Below are 27220 nucleotides of genomic sequence, written 5' to 3'. Positions count from 1 at the left end.
GTAAAGAGCCAGTGATAGGTGGAGATAACCAAAATATGTCACAGACAAAAGGACAAAGAGGTGTTGAAGGTGGTGATATTATCTAAATGAATGTGCTAATTAAGGGTAGAAAGCAGGACAAATAAGGTACAGATAGCTCTAGTGGGGGTGGGGTGAAGGAATACTAAAAAGGCTGAAAGGTAGAGATAAAACAATGGGTGGAAATACATTTAAAAATAATGGAAATAGGTGGGAAAAGAAAAATCTATATAAATTTTTGAAAAAAACAAAAAGGAGGAGGAAGAAATAGAAAAGGGTTGGGGATGGAGGAGAGAGTTCATGATCTAAAATTGTTGAACTCAATATTCAGAGCGGAAGGCTGTAAAGTGCCTAGTCGGAAGATGAGGTGCTGTTCCTCCAGTTTGCATTGAGCTTCACTGGAACAATGCAGCAAGCCAAGGATGGACATGTGGGCATGAGAGCAAGGTGGAGTGTTGAAATGGCAAGTGACAGAGAGGTATGGGTAATGCTTGCGGACAGACCGAAGGTGTTCTGCAAAGCGGTCACCCAGTCTGCATTTGGTCTCTCCAATGTAGAGCAAACTGCATTGGGAGCAAAGAATGCAGTAGACTAAGTTGAGGGAAGTGCAAGTGAAATGCTGCTTCGCTTGAGAGGAGTGTTTGGGCCCTTGGACGGTGTGGAGAGGGGAAGTAAAGGGGCAGGTGTTGCATCTTCTGCGGTTGCATGGGAAGGTGCCGTGGGAGGGGGTTGAGGAGTAGGAGGTGATGGAGGAGTGGACCAGGGTATCACGGAGGGAATGATCCCTATGGAATGCCGCCGGGGGGTTGAAGGGAAGATGTGTTTGGTGGTGGCATCATGCTGGAGTTGGTGGAAATGGTGGAGGATGATCCTTTGAATGCGGAGGCAGGTGGGGTGATATAAGTGCCAATTCCTCTACACCTCCATCCCCCACCAGGATGGTCTGGGGAAGCAGCATTTCACTTGCACTTCCCTCAACTTAGTCTACTGCATTCTTTGCTCCCAATGCGGTTTCCTCTACATTGGAGAGACCAAACACAGACTGGGTGACCACTTTGCAGCACACATTCAGTCTGTCCTCAAGCATTACCCATACCTTCCTGTCGCTTGACATTTCAACACTCCACCCTGCTCTCATGCCCACATGTCCGTCCTTGGATCGCTGCATTGTTCCAGTGAAGCTCAACGCAAACTGGAGGAACAGCACCTCATCTTCCGACTAGGCACTTTACAGCCTTCCGCACTGAATATTGAGTTCAACAACTTTAGATCATGAACTCTCTCCTCCATCCCCACCCGCTTTCCATTTCTTCCCTCTTCTTTTTGTTTTTTCTTTATAATGATTTTTCTTTTCCCACCTATTTCCATTATTTTTAAATGTATTTCCACCCATTGTTTTATCTCTACCTTTTAGCCTTTTTAGTATTCCTTCACCCCACCCCACCGCCACTAGAGCTATCTGTACCTTGTTTGTCCTGCTTTCTACCCTTAATTAGCACATTCCTTTAGATAATATCACCACCTCTTTGCCCTTTTGTCTGTGACATCTTTTGGTTATCTCCACCTATCACTGGCCCTCTATCCAGCTCTTTTTGTCCCAACACCACCCTCCCACCTCTTAAACCTGCTTATATTTCACCCCTTTCCTATTTTTACTTAGTTCTGTTGAAGGGTCATGAGGACTCGAAAAGTCAACTGTGCTCTTCTCCACCGATGCTGCCAGACTGCTGCATTTTTCCAGGTATTTCTGTTACTATTTTTAGGCAACTTGTTTTCTCTATTTTACAATTCCATGAATTGAAATGTACTCTGTGCCATTATCTTGTCTATATAAGTCAATTATACTGAACTACTTTATTGCACTTATGCTAAAGTCAATGGATATAAAAATTGGGAGAGATTTATAATGTGCGGCTGGTTTGGTATTGGCCTTTTTACATTATTGCCTAAGTCAAAATAACCCTTATTTAGTCTAAGTAGTGAGTATGGATAGAAATTGCTGCAATTCCAATTATTTCTTCCTTTTAGTCCAGATCTCTGTAAAACCATTTATCTTCATATATTCACCTAGGTTTTCATATAGCTTGCAATCAGTCTTCATTCTCATGCACTGCATTGTGACAGTGAAGGTGCTATTAGACTGCAGGTATTATTGCTATTTGCTTAAAGTGAATCAGAGCTTGAAATTCTTATTTATACTGCTGGCTCTGTGTTGGTACGGGGCTTGGCAAATTCCAACTATCCATATGGGTGTAAACATGTGCATTGCCCAAGGATGGAGATTAGACAGATTGCCCACATGCAGCCAGAAACTACAGTAGAACATGGTCCTGCTAATATTCCACCTTACATTATTTTTCAGGAAAACATAATACTGTGGATGCTGAAAATGTGAAATATAAACAGAAAATGTATTGACGGGATGCTGAAGCGTTTAAATGCACTTCAGTGGAAACTGCCCTGATAGAGACCTGGGAACTGGTCCATGCTGCTCCGAGTGGGGAAGAGAAGCCTGTAGAACACCCAACAAAATAGGTATCTTTCTCTCAATAGAGCTAGTGGGGCTTCTGATTAAGTTAGTTGATCTCTTCTGGAACTGATACATGTTGCTTGATAAAGGTTGAATTAAGGAATCATGACAGCTTTCAAAATTCAAATAAAACCTTATGAGGATGTACCGGGTGAAAATCCCATGGTGACCTAGGAGGTTCACCAATTATGTCCTATTGACATGGAAGGGGGAACACAGTGGCAATGTGTAGAAGCTCCACCCACCACATAGGCCTTCACCAGAAAATGGCAGAAGACAAAAAAAAATCAAGAGAAAATGCTGGATATACTCAGCGAGTCAGACTGCATCTGTGGAGAGAGACATAGAGTTAACATATCCGGTCAGTGACCTTTCACCTGATGCTTTATGACCTGCTAAGATTTTCCAGCATTTTCTGTTTTTATTTATGGAGGAAACTGTGGTGCGAGGATTAGAAAAATCATCTTCCCTATCTCATCTTATGCAATCCTTTGGCTAGCTGAGCCTGTTGAAAGTATAGGTTCAGATTTGCTGTTGTGGGGAAGCCCCTAGAAATCCCAGGGCAATGTAAGATGGAGCAAAGACCCAGTATTGAAGGTCTCTCTTCTTCTCCTGTGATTTGCACACATAACTAAGAGTTCATCCAGGGCAGAACTATCCACTTAACTGGTATCTATGCCAGTAGACTCACTATTTTTCCCCTCCATCACCATCAGGTAGGGCTATAGCAAGTGTTATCTGTAGCATCCACTAGAGTAATTCAACAACCTTACTTCAACAGCACCTTCCTCCCATTCCAACTTTAGGGCACGAGTTGCAATGTTGTAGGAATTCCATCAACTTCAAGTCACACACCACCTTGACTTAATTATTACTGTTTCTTCATCATTACTGCATCAAAACTCTGGAATCCCCTACCTAACACCACTATGAAAGCAAAATTAGCAGAAGACTGCACTGGTTCAAAGATAAGGCTAACCCCCATATTTTCAAGAAACTAAGAATGGCCAATAAATACAGCCTTGCCAGAGTTATCCACATCGCAAACACAGATTAAAAAAAACATGATAAATCGACACTACATTCTCTGAAGAACAATAACCCAGAATGAAAACACAGTAAAAAGTGGAAAGTAAGAATTCTCGTCTGAACTGTCTTTTATATCCTAAAATGGAACACTGGTAAAAACTGAGAAATAAGAGTAGTGGTCCAAACTGCTTTTTCCTTCTGGGAATTCATGCAATCGGTGATACCAGAGGGGTTAAAAGGAATGCAGTGAATGTCGAATTAATAAGATTGTGGTACAATGTATCTTTTAACAACGTGTGTAGATTAGGAATGCTTTTGCCTTAGATCAACAGTTCATTTGCCTCATAACAAATGAGGAACATAAACGGAACTGACTGACGAACACGCATCTTCCTGTGAAACACTTACATAGATTAATTTAAAGCACAGACACAAGTGATGTATGTGGTCTAATAATCGCCAAGGCATTGAAGGAATTTTTCAGGCCTGATAATGAATCCAGGAACAATTAATCAATCGAACATCAAATGATTCATTGCTCAACACTGTTTAACCCATTATGTGAGACTGAGTTATAAGCACGGCACAGTTTGAATGATATTTGCTAAAAGCCCTGTGGGTCAATTAAACCAGAGATAACATCATTTTGCTTCAAAATAATGGTCATAACCAGAATGAATATTGTGATCAGTAAAAACTTCAGGCACAGTATAAACACAATAGGTAAATTGATACTCTCAGAAATGGTTTAAATGGGTATTTCATCTAAGAATTAAGCAAATCATTTGGTCGATTGGATGGGCTATGGGAGTGAATAGAGTTTCTCCCTATCCGCTGCTTTCCTTCATCAGATTTGCTGTGGAAATCCATTTACGTACAAAAATTTTTGCCAAGCTTCCGCTGAAGTTTTGACAGTGGAATGGGAAAGCCTCCAAGGAAATCCACCTCCTATGTTGCAAGACAGTGTTATGAATTCAATATGAACAGTTGTGTGAAATTTGAGGAGTTTGTCATATCTTGATAAGTTCAATAGGGTGGCATGAGGCAAAAAAGATTAGTGCAATAGTTAGAGATGACCTTGGTACAAGAGATCAGTAAGCACTGGCATAGTATTCCAGGGACCCAGGGAAATGCTCTAGGGAACTACATTCAAATCCCACCATGGCAGATGATGAAATTTGAACTAAAAGTCTGTTGATGACCATGAAACCATTACCAATTGTTGTAAAAACCCACCTGGTTCACTAATGCCCTTTAGGAAAGGAAATCTGCTATCCTTATCTGGTCTGGCCTATGTGTGACTCCAGACCCACAGCAATACGGTTGACTCTCTAAAAAAAATGTCCTCTGAACAAGGGCAATTAGGGATGGGCAATAAATGCTAGTCTAGCTAACATCCCATGAACGAATAAAAATCAGTTTGGGTGGAGATGTGGAATAGTAGGGGAAAGAAGTCACCCGTGGGAGTGGTCTACAGGCTCCCTAACAGTAAGCACAATGTAGGAGAAAGTATTCAAGAAGAAATATTGTGTGCTTAGGATTAAAGAGCCAACAATAATCATGGGTGATTTTAATCTACATATCAGATTGGCAGTAGTAGCCTGGCTGAGGAGTTCATAGAATGCTTTCAAGATAGTTTTTAGAGCAGCATGCTCTGGAACCAACCAGAGAGCAGGTTATATTAGACTTGGTATTGTGTAACGTCACAGGATTAATTAAAAAATCTCAGAGTGAAGGTACCTCTAGGTAGCAGCGATCACAATATGACTGAATTTTACATCCAGTTTGAAAGGGAGAAGAGTGGGTCTAAGACTAATATTTTAAACTTAAATAAGGGCAACTATGTGGACATGAAAGCTGAGCTAGCTGAAGTGAACTGGGATGCCAGGCTAAAGGATAGACCAATAAAGAAGGAGTGGCAGACATTTAAGCAGATATTTCAAAATACTCAGAATAAATATATTACTACCATAAAGAAAAATTCTAAGGAGAGGACCCGCCATCTGTGGTTAACTAAAGAAGTTAAGGAAGGCATCAAGCTTAAGAAAAAATCATATAAGTATGCAAGGATGAGTGGTAGGGTCAGATGATTGGTCAGAATATAAAGAATGGCAAGAATAACTAAAAGATTAATCAGGAGAAAGAAATTAGAGAATGACAGGAAGCTAGCTAGAAATGTAAAAACAGATAGCAAGAGTTTCTACAGGTATTTAAAAAGGAAAAGAGTAAGTAAAGTGAGTGTTGGTACTCTAGAGAGTGAGAATGGGGAGGTAATAGTGGATAATAAGGAAATGGCGGATGACATGAACAAATATTTTGCTTATGTCATCACTACAGAGAATACAAAAACGTTCCAGCAAAAGCTGTAAATCAAGAGGTGGAATGAAAAGAGGAACTTAGTGAAATTATAATCACTAGGGAAGCAGAGCTGAGCAAACTGATGGAGCTGTGGGCTGACAAGTCTCCGGGTCCTGATGGACTTCATCCTAGGGTCTTAAAAGAGGTGGTTAATAAGGTAGTAGGTGCATTGGTGTTAATTTTCCAAAATTTGCAAGATTCTGGAATGGTTCCATCAGACTGGAAAGTAACAAATATAACCCCTCTGTTCAAGAAGGGAGGGAAGCAGAAAACAGGAAACTATAGCTTGATGTCTGTGGTAGGGAGGGTGTTAAATTCGATCATTAAGGAGGTTATAACTGGGCACTTAGAAAAATTCAAGGTAATCAGGAAGAGTTAGCACTGTTTTGTGAAAGGGAAATCATGTTTAACCAATTTATTGGAGTTATTTAAAGAAGTAACTTGCGCTGTGGATAAAGGGGAGTCTGTGGACGTACTGTACTTGAATTTCCAGAAGGCATGTGATAAATGCCACTTCAAAAGTTCTTGCGTAAAATGAAAATTCATGATGTAGGGGGTAACATATTAGCATTGATAGAAGATTGGCTGGCTGGCAGAAAACAGAGAGTATGCATAAATGAGTCTTTTCTAATTGGCAGGATATGATGAATAGAGTCTGTGCTGGGACTTCAACTTTTTACAATTTATATCAATGACTTAGATAAGGGGACCATAGGCATGGTAGCTAAATTTTCAGATGACACAAAGATAGATAGGAAAGTTTGTTGTGAAGAGGTCAGAAGGAGGTTGCAGACAGCTATAGATAGGTTGAATGAATGGGCAAAAACTGGCAGTTGGAGTATAATGTGGGAAAATGTGAAGTTGTTCACTTTGACAGGAAGAATAAGAAAGTAGAGTATTACTTAAACAGAGAAAGACTGCAGAATTCTGAGGTTCAGAAGGATTTAGTTGTTCTGGTGCATGAGTCACAAAAAGTTAGTATGCAGGTACAGCAAGTAATTAAGAAGGCTAATCCTTTATTACAAGAAGAATTGAACATAACAGTAAGGCTTATGCTTCAGTTATGGAGGGCATTGGTGAGACCACATCTCAAATAATGTGTGCAGTTTTGGTCTCCTTAATTTTGGAAGGGCGTAAATGTGTTGGAGGCAGTTCAAAGGGGATTTACTAGATTGATACCTAGAATGAGTGGGTTGTCCTATGAGGAAAGGTTGGACAGACTGGGTTTCTTTCTATTGGAGTTTAGAACAGTGAGGAGTGACTTGACAAGGTGGATGTGGAAAGGATGTTTCCTCTTGTGCGTGAGTCCAGAATAGGGGGCACTGTTTTAAAACTAGGGGTCACCCTTTTAGGGCAGAGATGAGGAGAATTTTTTTCTCTCAGAGAGTCATGCAACTTTGGAACTTTCTGCCTCAGAAGACAGTGGAGGCGGGGTCATTGAATATTTTTATGGCGGAGGTAGATAGATTCTTGTTAGACAAGGGAATCAAAGGTTATCGGGGGAAGATGGAATATGGAATTCAAAACACAAACAAATCAGCCATGATCTTATTGAATGGTGGAGCAGGCTGGAGGGTTCGAATGGCCTACTTCATCTCCTATTTCATATGTTTGTATGTTTGTAAAACACAATGCTCGATTGCTTTGTCAGACTTACTTGAACTGCCTATGTCTGAAATAGTCATTATGTTTATTTACACTGGGCTGGATTTTCCTCTCAGGCTTGTGAAATGTGAGTCGGACATTTTATGGCTTCTAAAATGCACACCCAACTCATGACTGACTTTGCCTGAGATTCTGCATTTTCAAGTAAGGGTTGGTTTGAGATCCAGTTTGCAAGTCGCGATTGGGTTTGCACTCGCGGTTTGGGGATGAAGAAGTTTGGGACGTAGGCAGGTGCTCCTTGTTCGCTACCCAATAAAAAAGCAATATAGAACGTCAAAATCAAAAACCTGCCTGGAGACAGCCCTGCCACACTACTGGAGGTGATCTGTGACTCTTGCACTGTAAGTACTGTGTACTTTGGAGGGTCCTGGGGAGCAGCTGAATTGCCCATCGGAAGGTCAGACTTTCCAGGTAGTTGGCATGGAGTCAGTGCACTGGGATTTCTGAATGTCCCCATAGCGCACCTTGGGGAATACGTCCAGTCTCTAACGATCCAGGGATCGAAAGTTCTAGGCCATTGTCTCCCTGTGTGAGCTGGCCCATTGATTGTATATGCTTAAATAAACCGGTATGTGTTGATGTATTCATTGTTTTAAGCCAATGTTGCCACACTACCTTACCCTTTGAGAACACTACTGCACCAGTCTTTTGCTGCTCACACCTGAAAGTCTCTAACTTTTAGAGAAAAATCATGCAGAACCTCACACAGATCTGCAAGCTGCCACAGCAGCACAGTTCATCTGTTGCACACTCACTCCAACTCAGACCCTCTCACATGCCTAACATCTACCTTAATGCATTCCCCTTCAGAGGATGCAGCAAACTGAGCACCCTCAGGCCTATCCCCAGATGCACCACAAAGCAGGACATGAATATGACAATATCCTGCTGCCAGGATTTACAGGTGGTGAAGCAGCTACCTCAATACGTCTGAGATGCGGTGCCGAAGGAGGCTCCGTCTCTGAAGAGAGACAGTGACCTCCATTTGTCAGAGGATCAGCCCTGAGATCAGCTCTGACTGTGTGGGTGGACATCCCATGCCAGTGGTGCTGAAGGTCACGGTGGCCCTAAACCTCTATGCTCCTGGCAATTTCCAAGGGTCTGAGTGGAGTCTCCCAATCAGCTGTTCACAGTTGTGTCAAACTGGTGACAGATACTCTGTTCAGGTATGCACTGACTTTCATTCATTATCGTACGGAGGAGGCCAGCCAGACACAGTGAGCCAGAGGCTTCACAGCGATTGCTGAATTTCCCCACATCCAGGGTGCAATCGACTGCACACATGTGGCCACCAAGGCACCAGTGGGTGAGCCTGGTACCTTCATCAACAGGAAGGGATTCCACTCCATGAATGTGCAGACAGTGTGTGACCACAGGATGCAGATTCTGCAAGACTGTGCAAGGTACTCTGGCAGTTCCCTTGACATTTACATCCTGAGACACTCCCAGGTGCCGGGGCTCTTCAGTGCTCCAGCCTGGCTGGATGGATTGCTACTGGATGACAAGGACTATCCGCTCAAAAGGTGGCTCATGACTCCTCTCCGCCATCTAAGAACAGAAGCCAAACAGCGGTACAATAGGAGCCACGCCTCCAAAAGGCAGTGATAGAGAAATCCATCGGTCTTCTCAAGGTGCGCTTCCGATGCCTGGACCGCTCAGGGGGCGCACTGCAATAATCCCCAGATTGTGTGTTGCTGATAGTGGTTGCATGCTGCGCTCTCCACAATCTGGTGCTGGAAAGGGGAGTGGAGGAAGAAGACCTTGGTGCACTTGCACAGGCAACAGATGATGAGTTCAGTAGTGAGTCCGAGGATGAGCACACTCAGGAGAACTCTGAGAGCATAGACACTGACTGTATAACCTCCAAGGAGACAGGGACATCTGGGATGCTTTAATCCTATGCTCCGTCAGCTAGCCTATCAATTAAGAATCACCACCACATGCCAGGGAGGCAGGCTCCATACTCGATCCCTGACAGGACCAGTTCCTTGGTCAACAACATACACTATGTGCCTTTGCAATGAAGTTTCAGGAGTCACACGTCCATCATAACATCATGGCTTACCCCAAACCTACAGAACAAATGAAGCATCCAGAGGCCAGTTGCAAAAAAAACCACCTCATTTACTGCTGACTCAGAAACATTGCAGAAATTAACATTATTCCGTGTTTTACATCACACCATTAGAAACAGAACAGAAAATGGGGGAAACAAATATTACTCAGGATCAAGCCGTGTTGTGTTTAAGGTGCTTTAAGTTTTTGCTTGCGGGTGCTCTGCCTAGGTGTTCCTCCCTCGCTGGCACTGGCAGTGGAGACAGCCTGGTCACTCTGCTGTCTTGTTGGACTTGATGATCTTGGTGGGCGTCCTCCGTCCCGTTGAGCCTGTGCTGGTCCTGCCTGGGAGGGAGCAGCAGGTGCCATGGCTGGTATCTCCCCAGTCGCCGCAGCAACATTAGATGCCACGGTCACTGCCAGAGGGGCGGAGGTGCTGCTGCTGTCATCCAGAGTGCCCTGAGTGGAGCCCGCAGAGACGACAGGTAGCCTGTGCATAAATGTAAGGTCGCTTTGTACCTCACCATTGATAGACGGGCACCTAGCTGGGATGCTCGGTGCCCAATCCATCTCCCACACTGACCAGCTGAGGTCATTGTCGGTGTGAGGGCTTGCAGGTCTGAGCGCATCCCCAGGAAGCCCTGATTGAGTCCCTGGAGGATCCTCTCCCTGAGAGTCACCACTCTCTCCATGGAGGAATCATTGCGCTCAGCCATGAGGGTCATTGCATTGCTCATGCTCCACATGGACTTCTCCATCACGGAGTTCTAGGCACACATTCCCTCATGTATCTCCGCCAGATCCTTCCGCACACCCTGCTGGACTTCCAGCATCTGCTGCCTCAGTGATGACTCCAGAGACCCATCATCAACCAGCAACTGAGCAACGTCCTGATCCCCAGCAATTCTCTGAATGCCGGCGCCCTGGGTACTCTCTGCCTCTGCCTGCATGTCAAGCAAGTGTGAAGTGCCCTCACCAACGTGCACTGAGATACTAGAGGCTGATTCTATACCCACCAAGGTGCTGGTGCCTGATTGACAGAGAGGGTGTGTGTAAAGCATGCTGGTCCTCAGTGGTCAGGGGTGGGCCTTCAGGCTCCTCACAACGAGAAGCTGCTGGTGAGCCTAAAAGGGAGAAGAAGGACATGTCATTATTTTAACTCTTTAGACTGTCAGTGTGCATGTCTGGCACCCTGACAAGACAGAGATCTGCACCATGGTGTCCTCGTCTTTCCATAATCAATAGGCATTCCAGGTTCAAGGCTCACATATATACAGACTACACTGCAATGTTTTCAAAAATCCACATTCTCACCTGAGTACTCTGCACTCATACCTCCCTCTGGCATGCAAACCTCACTATAGTTGCTTGTGCCAAGTGTGTGGCGCCTCTCCAGCTCCAGGGCCTCCTGCTCATATTGACTGATGATTAGGAGGTGTGGGGGTCCCCCACCAGTCTGCAACCGCTTAGCATCATGGGATGTTTTCTCCTGAAAGGATAGAGGAGCATTGATTAGTTCCCCCTCTACCTGCAGCACCATTGCAGCCTTGCCAACCCCACCTGAGGAACATCTTGCAAGGCTCAGTCCATTCATGACCCTGGAGCCGCAAGGCACTAGTTTCAAGCAGCCAGGGCTCACCCCCTTGGCCAGATCCTGCCTCATTGACATTTGCCACTCACGCTGTAACACCTTTGAGGTCCAAAAGGGGATGGCCATCTCTTAACTGTTCTATGAAGTGACCCATGCCAACACAGTACTCACGCTTCCCGATCACGGGAGATCGTTAATGCACTTCCGGCACTGGACCCAGGTGCGCCTCACCACGTCGTGGCTGCTGACTCTGGATGCCACCTCCTCCCAGGCCTTTTTGGTGAGGTGGGGAGGCCTCCTCCTCCTGTCCCTGGGGACAAGTGTTTCTCTCCGGGCTGCCACATCCTCCAGGAGGCCAGCGAGGTGCTCATCTGAGAAATGCGGGGCTGACTGCCCCGCCAAAATACCCTCCCACCTGCCATGTCCACCCGCTGCAGCATCCAAGCCCACGGTTTCCTCGTCCTTTGGCGGCAGCCTTCCAGGCGCTGATGCGGCTGCTTTTGAATCAGCCACTGGGCCGCCATTGGACCTGGTGGACATTAAGCCCCCACCTGTGCCTTTGCGCTCAGTCACAGGCTGTGTCTCACGCTGGACGAGCCTTAATTGGCCTGCCCGCATAAAATTGTGGTGCACTGCTGATCGTGGGCAGCGGTTGGCTTTCCGACTGCCCCCACCAGCCACCACTGAGCACCCCTAATAAGGGTAAAATTCTTCCCATGCCACGATGAGCAGAAGATGGCTCACAACAACAGGGAGTTGGCCAAGACCAGGGTTGGGGGACAACGGTGTTTGGTCCCCAAATCTGAAAGACCTGTGGAGGAGTGGACAATGTCCAGAGAGTGGATTCCGCCAGCAGAATGTATGTGTGAAGGCGGGTCCCACCCTTAGGTACGCATGGCTGTTGGGTTGATGGAGCATCGCAGATGGTGAGGGTTTGCGGGGTAGGGGGTGGGGGTGAGTTGAGGCAGGAGATGAAACAGATAGGACTTGGGGCTGGCATCTTGGGCGCTAATGGTGATGGGTGACTACAAGTTATGAAGGTGTTCAATTCGGGAGGCACCCACTTGCGGCACACCCGTTTAAGATATAGGTTAGAAGTAAGTCAATGGGAATGGGAATGCTGTGCATGACTTCATCTCAAGACCATCTGGTATTTCTCTCACAGGTTCCGGAGCTGCAGTCCCACCCCCCAGAGCGGAGTTTGACCTCAGCACGAGGATGAGGCACACGTTTCTGAGGGTGCACCTTTACCACCTTCTGAGGCAGCGAGTTTTGATTTGTTGGTGTTCCTTTCTCATCTGCCATGTATATTGAATTACATCAAAATTGCAAAGGATCAAAGCTTGCTGAAAAAATAATAGCATGTTAATGATACAAATCATTATTAATCAGTAAACGTTATGGAGATTAAGAACTATGTCATGAGTTGCGAATTGCCAAAATGTGTTGGCCAATTTACCCTGCAGAAACTTCATCTCATCCTCAGGCTCTTTGTTACTTTTCAAAACATAGATTAATTTAAAGCACAGGCACAAGCGATGTATCTGGTCTAATCATGACCAAGGCATTGAAAGAATTTTCAGACCTGATAATGAAACTAGAACTAGTCAATCATACATCAAATGATGCATTGTTCTCAACAGACTGTTTAACCAATTATGTAGGCAGAGACGTAACCACAGCACAGTTTGAAAGATATTTACTCAAGCTATGTGATTCAATTAAATCACAGATAACATAATTTTGCTTCAACATTAAGAACTATTTTTGTGAGTTGTGAATATCCAGGATGGTTGGTTTACCTCACAGGAACTTCATCTCTGTTACTTTTTAAGAAGATGGGATTACAGGGCACATAGAGCACAGAATCAGGCCATTTGGCCCAATTAGCCTGTGTGGTGTTTGTACTCCACATGTGTCTTCTCCCATTTCATGTCTGTCAGCTCAGCCTTTCAGCTTATTTCTCTGTGCCCTTTTCTCTCACATACTTGTCTGATTTCTTTTTGAAGCATCTAAGTATTTACCTCAATCTCTTCCCCAGGTAGCAAGTTTCACATTTTAGTCACTTTCTGAGTGAAGAAATTTCTCTATTGGATTCTAGATTAGTAACTATTTTATGATTCCTAGATTTGGATTCTCCCATAAGTGAAAAATTCTCTGCCTACTTAACCCTGTTCAACTCCTTTATAATCTTAAAGACCTCTAAGTCTTCTCTTCTCTAAAGAAAAAAACCCAACCTGTTTAATCTTTCTCTTTTTAATGATGTGATGATTATAACTGCCCTGAAAGTGAATAATTTAAACCATTTAGTATCATTTCTGCGGGTAGGAAATTGTTACTTGGATTTAAAAAATGGCAATTTACTTTTTTTTATACGTTTGCTTACTTCTCCTGTCTCTTGTTACTGTGTCTCTGAATCTAATTTTTATTTCTCTTCCTTTATATCTCTTTCTGGTTTGACAATAATTCATCCACTGTAATAGGAACAAAGGAGTAGGCCACTCAGCCCCTCAAGCCTTCCATGTCATTCAACTAGATCATGGCTGACCAAATACCTCAATCTACTTCATTTCTTGCTCTATCCCCATATCCCTTGCTGTTATTCATGTCTAGGAATCTATTGATCTCTGTCTTGAACATACTCAATAACTGAGCCTCCACAGCCCTCTGGGATTGAAAATTCCAAATGTTCACTCCCTGCAAGTGTATAAATTCCTCCTCACCTCAGTCCTAAATGGCTTGCCCCTCTATTCTGAGACTGTGTCCCCTGGTTCTAGACCACCCTTCCCCCAGGCAGGGGAAACATCCTTTCTACATCTACCCTGTCAGGCCCTTTAAGAATTTTGTAAGTTTTAGTGAGATCACCTCACATTCTTCTAAACTTTAGAGAATACAGGCCCAGTCTCTTCGATCACTCCTCATAGAACAGTCCTGCCATCCCAGGGATTAGCCTGGTGAGCCTTGGTTGCAATCCCTCTATGGTAAGTATATCCTTCTTAGGTAAGGGGACCAGAACTCCAATGCACAGTACATAAAACTCCAGGTGTGGTCTAACCAAGGTTCTAAACAATTGAAGCAAGGTATCTTTACTCCTGTGCTCAAATCTTCTTGTGATGAAGGCCAACATACCACTTGCCTGCCTAACTGTGTGCTGCACCTACATTTTAGCTTTCGGTGACATGAACAAGAACACTCAAGCCCTTGGCTATCAATATTTCCCAATCTCTTACTATTTAAGAAATACTCTGTACCTCCGTTCCTCCTACCAAAGTGGATAACCTTACGCTTTTATACACTTATACCCATCTGCCATGTTCTTGCCCATTCACTAAGCCTGTCCATAACCTTTTGAAGCTTCTTTGCATCCTCCTCAAAATTCACATTTTCATCTAGTTCTGTGTCATCCGCAAACTTGGAAATATTACATTTATTCCCCACATCCAAATCATGGATAGAGATTGTGAACAGCTGGGGCTCAAGTTCTGATCCTTGAAGTACCCCACTAGTCACAACCTGCCAACCTGAGAATGACTCATTTATTCCTACTCTCTGTGTTTTTGTCTGTTAACTAATCCTCAATCCATGCCAGAATATTACCCCTTGTCCTTTAATTTTGTTTACTAACATCCTATGTTGGACCTTATTGAAAACCTTCTGAAAATCCAAATCACCATATCCACTGGTTTCCCCTTATCTATTCTGCCAGTAACATCCACAAAAAACTCTAACAGGTTTGTCAATCATGATTTCCCTCTCACAAATCCATGCTGACCATGCCCAATCAGATCATTGTTTTCTAAGGGTCTAGTTATCACACCCTTTATAATAGATTCTAATATTTTTCTTACTACTGAAGTCAGGCTAACAGGTCTGTAGTTCCTCATTTTCTCTCTCTCCTTTCTTAAATAGTGGGGTTTGCTACCTTCCAATCTGCAGGCACCATTCCAGAATCTATAGAATTTTAAAAGATACCCACCAATGCATCCACTATCTCAACAGCAGCTCTTTCAAAGTTCTGGGATGTAGATCATCGGGTCCCAGGGACTTAACTTTCAGTCCCATTAATTTCTCCAATAGTCTCTTTCTAGTACAGAATTTAAGAATTGCTAAAAATAGAGACATGCTGTTGAAGCTTTTTAGTTTTGCACTCATCAGGACAGATTCGCAAGAATATCAAATGTCAAAGTGAACAAACATTTTATACTGCAAGAGAAGAGAGTACTGATTGGTTGGCAAGTGGACTCTGATTGGTAGAGGCACTGCCATGGGGAATACACCAGGGAGCAGTTAACTTCCAAGCTTTTGTTTAACTTCAAAGCAGGCACGTCAATTTAATTGGCCAAGTCATTGCCACGGAGAATGAACCAGGGAATGGCCATTCCCCAAGCTTTGTTTAGTTGAAAAGGCACAATGTGTGGACAAGTTCCTTCTGCTTGAAAAGGACAGGGCCCAGTGTGTGAATATATGTAGCTTCTAGCACGTGTAAGTGAACCACACTGCAAGCCCAATTGAGAGTCTTAAATTGGGTGTCAGCATAATTTTTAGCACAATAGGATAATTTAGCAAGTATCACAACTAATGTTGGACCTATGTGCTGTGTTTTGCAAGCACAAGCTCATTGAATACAATCAGTTTTTACTTGTTGCGAACATCTGAAGTGATGTGCCATTTGATATGATCCCCCTGTCATTGGGACGTGCCGCCTGCATACCTGGCATCACAATGGCACTGAAATTCATATACCACATTACTCATTATTGTGGTAGGCAGAAGTCTTTCTGATTTGATGGCAGCATTCTGCCAGAGAAGAATACCACTCATGTTGCGACTGCATAGTAGCAGCGTGAAACGGCTAGCTTCATCCGTTGCTCAAAATCTTAAGATACCTTACCCTTCCAGGAAAATCTGAGATAGGCTGTGCACTTTTTAGGACTGAAAGTGCCGGCCTTAGGCACATTTGTGAGTTTACGCAATATACAGTGATCAATGATCTTATCAGGGTAGCCATTATCCCACAGGATAGTCTTGATATGCCCTGTTTCAGAATCAAGCTTGCACAGTGAGCAAGAGGCTTGAGCCCTATTTACGAGGTTGGCAATAAAGCCAATCTTATAGTGGGTGGAACTACAGGATTCCCAATGCATATATTGACCAGTGGAGGTAGGCTTGCAGTAGACAGTAGTCAGGAACCCACTGACAGATTTCTCATGTCGAGGAAAGGGAGCTTCATTTAAAAGATGAATTTAAGCGCAGGATGAAGCCCCGTAAAATGTGTTAGGAAATTCTTACATGCAGCCGGAGATTTAAATATAGCATCTAGGGGAGGCGATGGCGTAGCGGTATTGTCACTGGACTGATAATTCAAATACCCAGGGTAATGGTCTGGGGACCTAGGTCATGGCAGATGGTGAAATTTGAATTCAATAATAGTCTGGAATTAAAAGTCTAATGATGACCATGAAACCATTGTCAACTGTCATAAAAACCCATCTGGTTTATTAATGTCCTTTAGGGAAGGAAATCTGCCATCCTTACCTGGTCTGCCTACATGTGAATCCAGGCCTACTAAAATGTGGTTGACCCTTAAATGCCATCTGAAATGGCCTAGCAAGCCAATCAATTTTCAAGGGCAACTAGAGATGGGCAATAAATGCTGGCCTGACCAGTGATGTCCCTATCCCATGAATGAATAAAAAAAAACTACAGATCATAAATATGCAAGGGGTTTCTCATGGGAACTTGACAAGGATGTTGTTGACAGCTGGAACTAAAGGGGATCCCATGGCAACACCATCTATTTGGATTTACATAGTTTCATTAAAACTGAACTCAACTGCGTGAGTTGCTGAGTTCATAAATTCAATCTAAAGCCTTCCTTCCTACACCATTTCTCCAGCCACATGTTCATTCGCTCAATCCTATTTCTAAACTCACTAGCACATGATACTCAGAGTAATCCTGAAATTACTGCCTTAGAGGTTCTGCTTTTTGATCTCTTTCCTAGATTCCTAAAATCTGCTTTCAGGACCTCATCTCTCTTTCTACTAATGTCGTTGGTACCAAAGTGGACCAGGATCTCTGGCTGTTCACTCTCTGCCAAAAGAATTCTCCATCCTATTCTGCCATTCCTCTGTTTCTTTTAAAATCCTTAAATCTCATTGGTTAAGGAGATACACTGCCAGTCTCTCCACTGATTAAAGCCCCAGATGTTCTCTTGCTCTTGTCACACAGTTATCAGCTCGTGCTTTCCAGCAAATTATAGAATAAATTCTTTTTGAGCTGAAGATTGCAGGAAATGTCTAATGGTAAAGGTTGCAAAATGCTTGCTCCAGTAAAATATGATACATAATCTAATTTTTATCTCAAAAGAAGGAATAAGTGATGCACTCTTTGCTCTGTGTTAGTACTTCTCTTCAACCTGCTCCTGCAACAAATAGAATGCTTTTGCTTGGTAGTTTATATTGATGGCATATCTGAGACTTAGAATCCTATATTTGGAGAAAAGTCAGCCTGAGTCTATCATTCTATTGTCCATCAACAAAACACTGGTATATCTCATAAATTGTTTGAAATTTATTCTAACATACTCTCGCCAGTCATATCCAACCATAGACTGAATACAAGGGATTCCATCAGGTGAAATAAAATACATACAAACAACACCAACATATCATATTTGTAAGGATTGAACAATCCCAAATGCTGACTTGTGCATTATTTTTAAAGAACAAGTTTATTTTGACTTCCTCTCTTTTTTTCCAACTCATGCTGAAGTATAGTTAACAGTACCTCCCCAAGCAACTATCCATTGGCGAGTCTAGACAGTAGATGTCATGAGGATATCTGTTCATACTCTGGGAGGGGTGTGGAAGTTGGGGGTGGAATTACAGTCAAGCAGGATCCTATTCTTACTCAGTATGCACAAAAACATGTTAACATGCACACATGCTGTAGGAACCATTAAATGATGGTTAAAAAAAAACAGGAAAGGTGGCTGATTTCTCCTTTCTATATCTGCAGAAAAACTCAGAGGCCAAATTGTAGGGAATAACATCCACCTTCACTGCCTGGGCATTCAGCTGGAGAACTAGAGGAGTGGTAAGCCTGCCTTTCGATCCCTTCCCCCCACCCCACCCCCACTAGGGCCATCTGCCACTTGCTTGTCCTGCTTGCTACCCTTAATGTCCCCATTAGCACATTCCTTAGATAATGTCACCATCATCAATACCCCTTTGTCCTTTTGTCTATGACATTTTGGCAATCTCTTCTTTGCCTCCACCTATCACTGGCCCTCTATCCAGCTCTAGCTGTCCCACCGCCCCTCCCCCTCTACCAGCTTATATTTCACCTCATTTCTCTATTTCCTTAGTTTTGATGAAGTCATACAGACTTGAAATGTCAATTGTGTTCCTCCCCGCAGATGCTGTCAGACCTGCTGAGTTTTTCCAGCTATTTTTATTTTTGTTTCAGATTTCCAGAATCCACAGTATTTTGCTTTTATTTGTTGTAGAAGATGTCTGATTTTCATTCCATTAGTTTCAAGAAGACCAGGGAAAGTTTTGTATCCTAGGTAAAAGCAAACATTCTTGTGTATGAAAACATCTCAGTTTAATCCATGCACCTGATCTTGAAAATAGTGCGATGTACAAGGTTTTTTTTATATATTAATCAATTACCAGGATCTGCGTGTCACTGGCTAGGCTAGGATTTATTGTCCATCCCTAATTGCCCTTGAATAGGTGGTGGTGAGCTGATTTTTTGAGCCGCTGCAACCCATGTGGTGTAGATGCACCCACAGCGCTGTTAGTGGGGGTGGTGGTGGTGGGGGGGGGTTCCAGAATTTTGACCCTAAAGTGATAAAGGAATGATGGTATATTTCCAAGTCAGAATGGTGTGTTCCCATGCACCTGTTACCTTTGTCATCCTAAATGGTAGAAGTCATGGAATATATAGAAGGAATTAATGAGGGTGACTAGGTGAGTTGCTACAGCACATGTAGATGGTATACACTGCTGCCATTGACCAGAAACTGTACTGGGCTAGACCATATAAATACTATGGCTATAAGAGCAGGTCAGAGGATAGGAATCTTGCGTCGAGTAACTCACCTCCTGACTCTTCAAAGCCTGTGCACTATCTACAAGGCCCAAATCAGGATTCTGATGGAATACTGTCCACTTGCCAGGATGAGTGCAGCTCCAACAACACTCACGAAGCTCGACACCATCCAGGGATAGCCAGCAATGCCCACACCCCATGTATGAATAAAATAAAATCATATATTTGATATATTACCTATTAAGCACTATTCATCTCTGGGCAAAATGGAATAAAAAGCAAGTGGTCTGCAGAATGGATTCCTTCCTTTAGAATTAATCAAGCTGATCTCCATGTTATTGGATTGTTCCAACATAGTAAGTGAAATCAAACCCTGGAGGTGATGAAATCATGGGTTTCGTGATTACATCCTTCCTATCAATTATTTCAACACGTTTTCGCAATTCTATTAAAAAATGAGAATATTGAATTTCTTGAGTTAAAGTGATAGTATGATGAGCACATAAATGTGAACATTTCATGTACATTTCAGGATTCATGTTCATGATATCTATTGAACCTGCCATGGACAAAAATAAAGCATTCTGAAGCTTTTTAATCTTTGATTTTATACATTTTTGTGTTAGTGTTAACCTAAACTATCCCCAATGAAAATTGAAAACATCACACTCCAAATCATTACTTCGTTAGGTTTGCCAAGAAAAGAACATCACATTTTCTTTAACTTTATACCTAGAAATTGTACCTCATACTCTATTTGCTAAAACAACAGGGAATCTAAGCATTTTAGGTTTCTAAGAAGGCTTTACATTTACACCTTGCATGGAAGGCCTTCTGACCATAATGGTAATGGTACCAAAACAGTTCCAAGCATCAAAGGAGATAGTGGGATAAATGCCAGCATAACTTCACTGAGGCCAACATTGCAGTGTCTGATGTAACCATAGCAAAGTAGAGAATCCTGAAATAATGGAGGAAACCTGGCCTGAAACTGAACTTTTTTATGTAGAACAAGTGCTTCCACTTAAGCCTGTCAGTCCCAGTGATATCCACATAGTGTGGTTATGATCTTTTTGTGAATTGGACCACTGCACACAGCCTTTCTGGGGATAATCTTCCTTTCATAAATTATATCTAAATAGAGATTTTAAAAAAAAGATGGGTGCAGAGAAATCTCCTGCTTTGCTGACCTTGCATATTATTCTCTCAATGCTGTGAATGTTGCTCACCATGTCAAGTGCATATGCAGAATACTTGGCTCATAAAATGCGCTTATCTGCATTGCTTTTTGGCATAATATCAGAAAAATGTGATTTATATGGATTCTATCTACAGAACTGTATAATTTTGCAACTAATCTATCATAATCTATTTTATCATCAAGCATTGTATATAAACAGCTCAATTCAAATTCAATACAATGCAATTTAACTCTATTCAATTTCACTTTATTGCCCATATGGAAATTAATTTTGGGTACAATGCTCGTTCATTAAAAAAATGTAAAAATGATTAATATTGATAAAAAGAAGAAAAAACCCTATCATTGAGGTAAAACTTTAATTTAAATGTAGTAATTTAAATGTTCTTTTTATTTGTTCATGGGATGTGGGTGTCACTGGCTATTGCCCATCCCTAATTGCCTTGTTCAGAGGGCATTTTTAAGAATCAACCACATTGCTGTATCACGTGTAGGTAAGGATGGCAGATTTCCTTCCCTAAAGGACATTTACAACAATGGTTTCATAGTCATCATTAGACTTTTAATTTACTGAACTTTTATTGAATTCAAATTCCATTGTCTTTCATAGAATTTGAATCCTGGTACCCAGAGCATTACCCTGGGTTTATGGATTACCAGTCCAGTGACAATACCACTACACCATCTTAACTGCATAATCTCATCTATTCATCAAACTCCTGTTAAATGTCCTTATAGAGAAGGGTACAAATTAGTTCAATAACTGATGTGTCCTGCATTTGAGGGATAGCCTTTTCTCTGAATGCACCCATCAGTAATACTGAGACGAGGAGTGATTCTCATTGTTCATGACACTCCTTACTTTCATCAAAATTCTTCCAGAGCAGATTTTGTAAAGAAAGATCTGATCATCAAATGCCCTCCCTGCTTGGTTCAATAATCTCTGCCCTTAAAGAGTCTACTTCCCTAAGATAAAGGTACCACATCCAAGAAGGATAGCACTCTCAACTACAGCCACACAGCAGATTTTCATGATTGTGGGATCAACTTGAAAGGATTTTAATTTTCTGAGGTAGAATAATTGTGAACGTCCCTTGGCCATCACATCTGTACAGTCTTCCATCCAATTCAACATGTCATCTACTTTGATACCTAGATACTTGTAGTTAGTAACTATAGTAGCTATTTCAATGTCCACTTCATGAATCCTCATGTGAGCAATATTATTAATTAGCTTTTTTCTAAAGTCTAGTTCTTTCATCTTGTTTTCGTTCAGTTTAAGAGAATTATTATAGCACCATTTTACAAACTGCTCCATTGAGTTCCCATGGTTTACTTTGTTATTTCTTATGAGATCCATGAGTACTGTATCATCAACATACTTTAGGATCATTATGTTGTCATGCTCTGATTGACAATCATTCGTGTAGAGGATGAAAAGCAAAGGTAAAATTACACAGCCCCTAAGGAGATCCAGCATTCTATATAACTACATACACACATTTTAAAATATGACAATAAATGTATATTTATTCAGTAACTGGATCATAGAATTTTAGGCGAATGCTCTTTCTTTTTGTATATTAGACTTGTCTCTGATGGCAAGAGTGCCATTGTTGGCAATACTGCAATGAGGTGTTTCTCTGATTTAAAGCTGCTGTTGGGAATAGAATCTTGTCTAATGGTTGCATAAAACGATTTTCATCTGTAGTTCTACTGCTCAAGTTCTCTACATTTTCTTTAATTACAATACAGTGTAGAATCCTGAGCACGTTAATGGTGCCAGCAATGCATAAGATTGTATGTGCACGGTTAGTTAAAAGTTGAGATCCAACTCCTCCAATGGCTCAGTGTTTTTGTCTAGTAGCTTCTAAAATAGCTCAGTGAGTTGATCCAGTGACTGACTAAATCATAAATTTGATGTGATCTCTATATAAATTGAAATTGATAAAAATAATGGAAGTTTATCTAAGATATAGCATATTATTGGCTTCATTACTCCCGGCACTGTACACAAGAGATATAAATCAGCTTTATTCATTGAAATCCTATCCTACCATAACACATTAGTCATTTCAAAATTAGCCAGTTTATCAGAGACTAATGCTTGAGGCTGTTTTTGGGCAGGGGCAGGTGCAGGTGGGTGGAGCTGGTGGTTGCAATCTTCTTGTGGGATTTAGTCAAAAATGTGTTTCATTGGCATTCTTGCTGAATTTTGACATTTATGTCAATTTGCTTGGTCCCAGTCACGTTTTTAAGGTCTTATCAACTTGTTTTGTTTAAAACAGCAAGTATGTTTGAAGCAAATTTAAATAGGTGTCAAAATTTAACAAAACTGCCAACAAGTGATAATTCTTGTCTGACTTCAAATCAAATAATGGTAATTCGCTATAGTCCACGAAAGACCATAGGCATCCCTCTTCATTTGAGAGGTAATTGGTTATATAGCTTGAGAGGCACCAATGCACATCCAGTGTGGGGAAAGGCATGGAGGCAGGCCTTCATGACTACCACAAATAATATTCAGGCAATATTTTGCCTGAATTTTTGATTGAGAGAAAGTAACGTGTTTTTCTCTACTGGCTATAATTTCTTAAATGAAGAACTGAAAAATTCACATTAAAGCTCAAGTACATTATTAGAAATGATAAATATCTGTCAACAATCCATTCTTGCAGTTTATAATGCCTTCAGGGAAGTCTTTTGTTACGCTGTGTCTTTCCTACGTGTGTCTGACTAATATTATGTTACAAGTTCTCTGCAGCACAAAAGTACATACCATTTCACAGACAGATGCTTTGAGGTTCCAACAAAATCCAACACTGTCCACCTGCCAATAGTCGTTAGATCAAAGCCAGCTTGCAGAAATACTCATGAGGACAATCCATCCTTATCAGGGTCAGTTCATGGTCAACAATTTGTTAGCTACTCAACCCCACAATCTGTTTGAGCCAGATTGAGCTAGCAGAAGAAAACAAAATGTCAAATTATTAAAGATAGGGTAGTTACATTGTTGCTAGGTGTTAATTGTGCATCGAGGTGTTCTGATGAGGTCATCAATCAATTTACTCAGAAAATGTGGCTTTCTTTTTAACAAACTCTAAATATGTCATTCTACAGAAGTCCAGAAAATAACAATCCTTATTCTTTTTATAAATAATTTAAAGCAGGAATTCAAATGGATAGCACTCTTCTGTAACCGTCACACAAGCTGCAGTGATATAACACATTGGCTATACTGCAGTGACACACATTTTTTATTGTATTGAACCTTGCAGAGTAACAACATATTCTGTTTTGTCTCATTGAGACTGTACACTGTTGAATAAGAATTATGGTCTTGAAATTACACTGTGGGCTAATGGACGAAAGGTTCTTTTGTTTGCCTAAAATCTCTGTTAGTTTATTGGAGACATCAAGTAATTTATTTTAAACACACTGTGCTGTTAATATAGCTGAGAAAGAAATTTCAGTTGAGTTCATTATGCATTTGATTACACCCATCCTGTTGCTTAAGGTCAATGGCATCTAGGCATTTCTGGAAAACAGGTATCTATGCACACTCATTATGTGGATGACCAGAGCAGGGTTTAATACTTCCAATGCAGCTAATAAATGTACTCAACCCCTATCTTTGGAGTCTCTGGACATCCAATGAATATATTCAGTTGTCAGCCTTGCATTTATGTGGTGCCTTTCACAATCACTAGATATTTCAAAGTGCATTAGAGTTCAGAGTCACTGTCAAAACATAGCAAACAATTTGCACGCAGCAAGCTTCCAGAAACAACAACGTGAATGACCATATAATCAATGGACGTGGGGTACAGCTCCCCTGTTGTTCTTTGAAATAGTGCCATGGGATCTTCTATATTCACCTGAGAGGCAGAATAACGTATCATCTGAAAAATAACACCTCAGATAGTGCAGTGCTCCCTTAGTACTGCACTGGAATGTCAGCCTTGATTGAGCGGGACTTGAACCCAGAGGCTTTATGATTGAGAAGCAAGTGACCTGCCAACTAAGCCACAACTAAAACTTGATACCAATGCCTGATGCAGAAAAGTGCACCCGCGATGGACCTGGTCACAATTATGGTGCAAAAAAGTCAACTTTCCAATCCTGTATTTTTGATACATTGAGAAATTTATCAGCTTTTAAAAGTAACTTTTCAGTCAATAAAAATCCAGTTTTCTAAATTTGCTTTCAAAATGGATGGCAAGAGGCAAGAGGAAGAACAAGCAAGATAAACGGAAGCTTATGAGTTTATTTTAAGATGTAAACTGTTAGATTAGGTTAAAATAAAAGGACAGATAGAAAACCCGAATAGAGAGATGACAGGAGGGCATGCAGAATTACAACAGAATCTACAGAACACTTGACGCTTACAAGATGGCTTGGGTAGAATTAAATTTTACAGAGGGCAGAATTTTGCCCTTGGAGGGGATAGGTGGGGCGGTTGTGAAGCCGACCATCACCCGTGATTGGCACCGCACTGCAATTTTATGCGAGTGGGCCAATTAAGGCCCGCCCAGCGTGGAACATGAGTGGCAGTGCTCAGTGCTACCTGTGCAGGCGGGGATAGGAGGCTGAGCCGGCCTGGCGTGAACTTTGCGCATGTGCACGAAAGAGTGCTTCAATCCCCCTGAGGCATGGAGCTGCCTCAGGGAGATGAAGCACTGTTTAAGAAAACGAATGAAGAAAATAAAAACTTCATAAAACATGTCCCTGCTCATGTGACTTTGTCACATGAGCAGGGACATATTTTTAACTCAAGTGTCAAATTTTTATTTTATTTTTATTTGCGACTCTGGCACACGTGGGATGAACAAAATATCACAGGACTACATGATGACATTGGAACGCTCGCCAGACATCATTATGCATCATTTTACGCTCAGCCGGGCACGCTCCCGCCCGCCAAGCTTAATATTCTGCCCATAGGTTATTTGGACAGAAACAGGCCATTAGGCCCAATCAGTCCAGGAGTGTTTATTCTCCATTTGAGCGTCTTCCCATTTTTTCTCATCTAAATTTGCCACCATAACACTCTATTCCCTTCTCCCTCAAATGCTTGTCTAGTTTCCCCTTTAAAGCATCTGTAGTATTTACTTCAACTGCTCCCTGAGTTTCACATTCTTAACAACCTTTGTTGAAGGAGTTTCTTAAGAATTCCCTTTTGGATCTCTTAGTGACTTTCTTATAATGGGTGTCTCTAGTTATGTTCTTCCCCACAAGAGGAGACGTTCTCTCTTTCAAAACCTTTCATAATTTCAAAGACCTCCGACAGATCATCCTTCAGTCTTCTTTTTTTTCAAGGTAAAAGAGTCCCAGCCTGTCAGACTTTCCCTGCTTTCATACCCACACATTTCATGCTTCCCTGTGGCTGATTGTGAGTGCAAACTTCATCTGATTGGTTGATAGCTACTGTACTTCTTCCTAATTCTTGTTTTAAATTTATTCCTTGTTAGTTTAACCAGAGACCTTGCTGTAATTTGAAAATGCATTAGATAAAATGATGGATGCGTTAGTGATCAATTGCACCTTTCACACTGTCACAAGCTGTCTGTGAAATGGGCTTGGGATGCAGATGATCAGAAACTCAAAGCTGCAATCTATTCAGACTGCCCACAGTCAACATGACAGCCACAACGTGGCAACAGAATTGTAATACCCTTGTGGTTTTAAACTTCCTTAGTATCGATTTTTTTTGTCAGATTACTGCTGCTGGAATGGCGGTATTTCTGACTTCATTATTCATGATCCAAAGGAGGATGTAAGCATACGTTAACAAGCAAGATGTTGCAACTGGACATCATTGCATGGAGAATAATGGGAAGGATAGGGGTGATTTCAAGAAAATATTCATCTTGAGTTTCAAATGATTCCTGAAATTACAAGTGCAAAGCACAGTTTATTGATTTCTATTCATTTGATGCGTGGTGATCCCAATTTAAATTTAAAAATTTAAAATTTTATGCTGCACACAGAACAAGACAAAAGGTGGGTGCTTTATAGGGAAGTAACACTACTCTGTTATCATTGCTTCTAATAGGTGATTATATGATCCAGATCTGCAGTCACAGAGGGTGGAATTTAATGGGGCCATTGGGTGTGATTTAGGAAGGGGCGGAAGAGCCAGAGAATTGGGAGGGAAGGTGGGGTTGGAGTACCCATCACTTTCCCAACACTATGAAATTCTCTCCATGGCTTCCTGCCCAGAGGCCAATTAAGGCCCTTAAGTGGTCAATTAAGAGCCTCTTAAATTCCTCTTCCTGCCACTGCTGGAATTCTGCCAATGGTGGGGGTTTGCCATGTTGGCAGACCATTTGTAAAACCTGGAGGGCATCCTTCCCGGCTCAGGTAGGGCTCACCTGATTGAATACTCTGTGGCCCATGGCAACAGGGGTCCACTCTGTGGCAACAGTCCCACAACCGTCACCAACAACATTAAACCTCTCCATGGCCAGTCAGATAGGCTCCAGTGACCCCAACCCCACTTACCTTGGTTTGAGGGCAATGTCCATGATGCTGCTCTGGGCTAGGTGCACTCCCAGTGCTGGCCACCAGTCCCTGTGGCCCTGCTGCAACTGAAGAGCTGCCAGCCCTCTAATTGACCAGCACGTAATGGAAGTGGGAAACTCCACCCTGAAAGGGACAGGAGTCCCGATCTCAGGCAATTGCCCGATAGCCACAGAAATGGGTAGGGCCCCCC

The sequence above is a fragment of the Carcharodon carcharias genome, chromosome 5 (genome assembly GCF_017639515.1).
Source record: "Carcharodon carcharias isolate sCarCar2 chromosome 5, sCarCar2.pri, whole genome shotgun sequence".
In the NCBI taxonomy this organism is placed as follows: Eukaryota; Metazoa; Chordata; class Chondrichthyes; order Lamniformes; family Lamnidae; genus Carcharodon; species Carcharodon carcharias.
Note: the sequence above shows the minus strand (reverse complement) of the source record.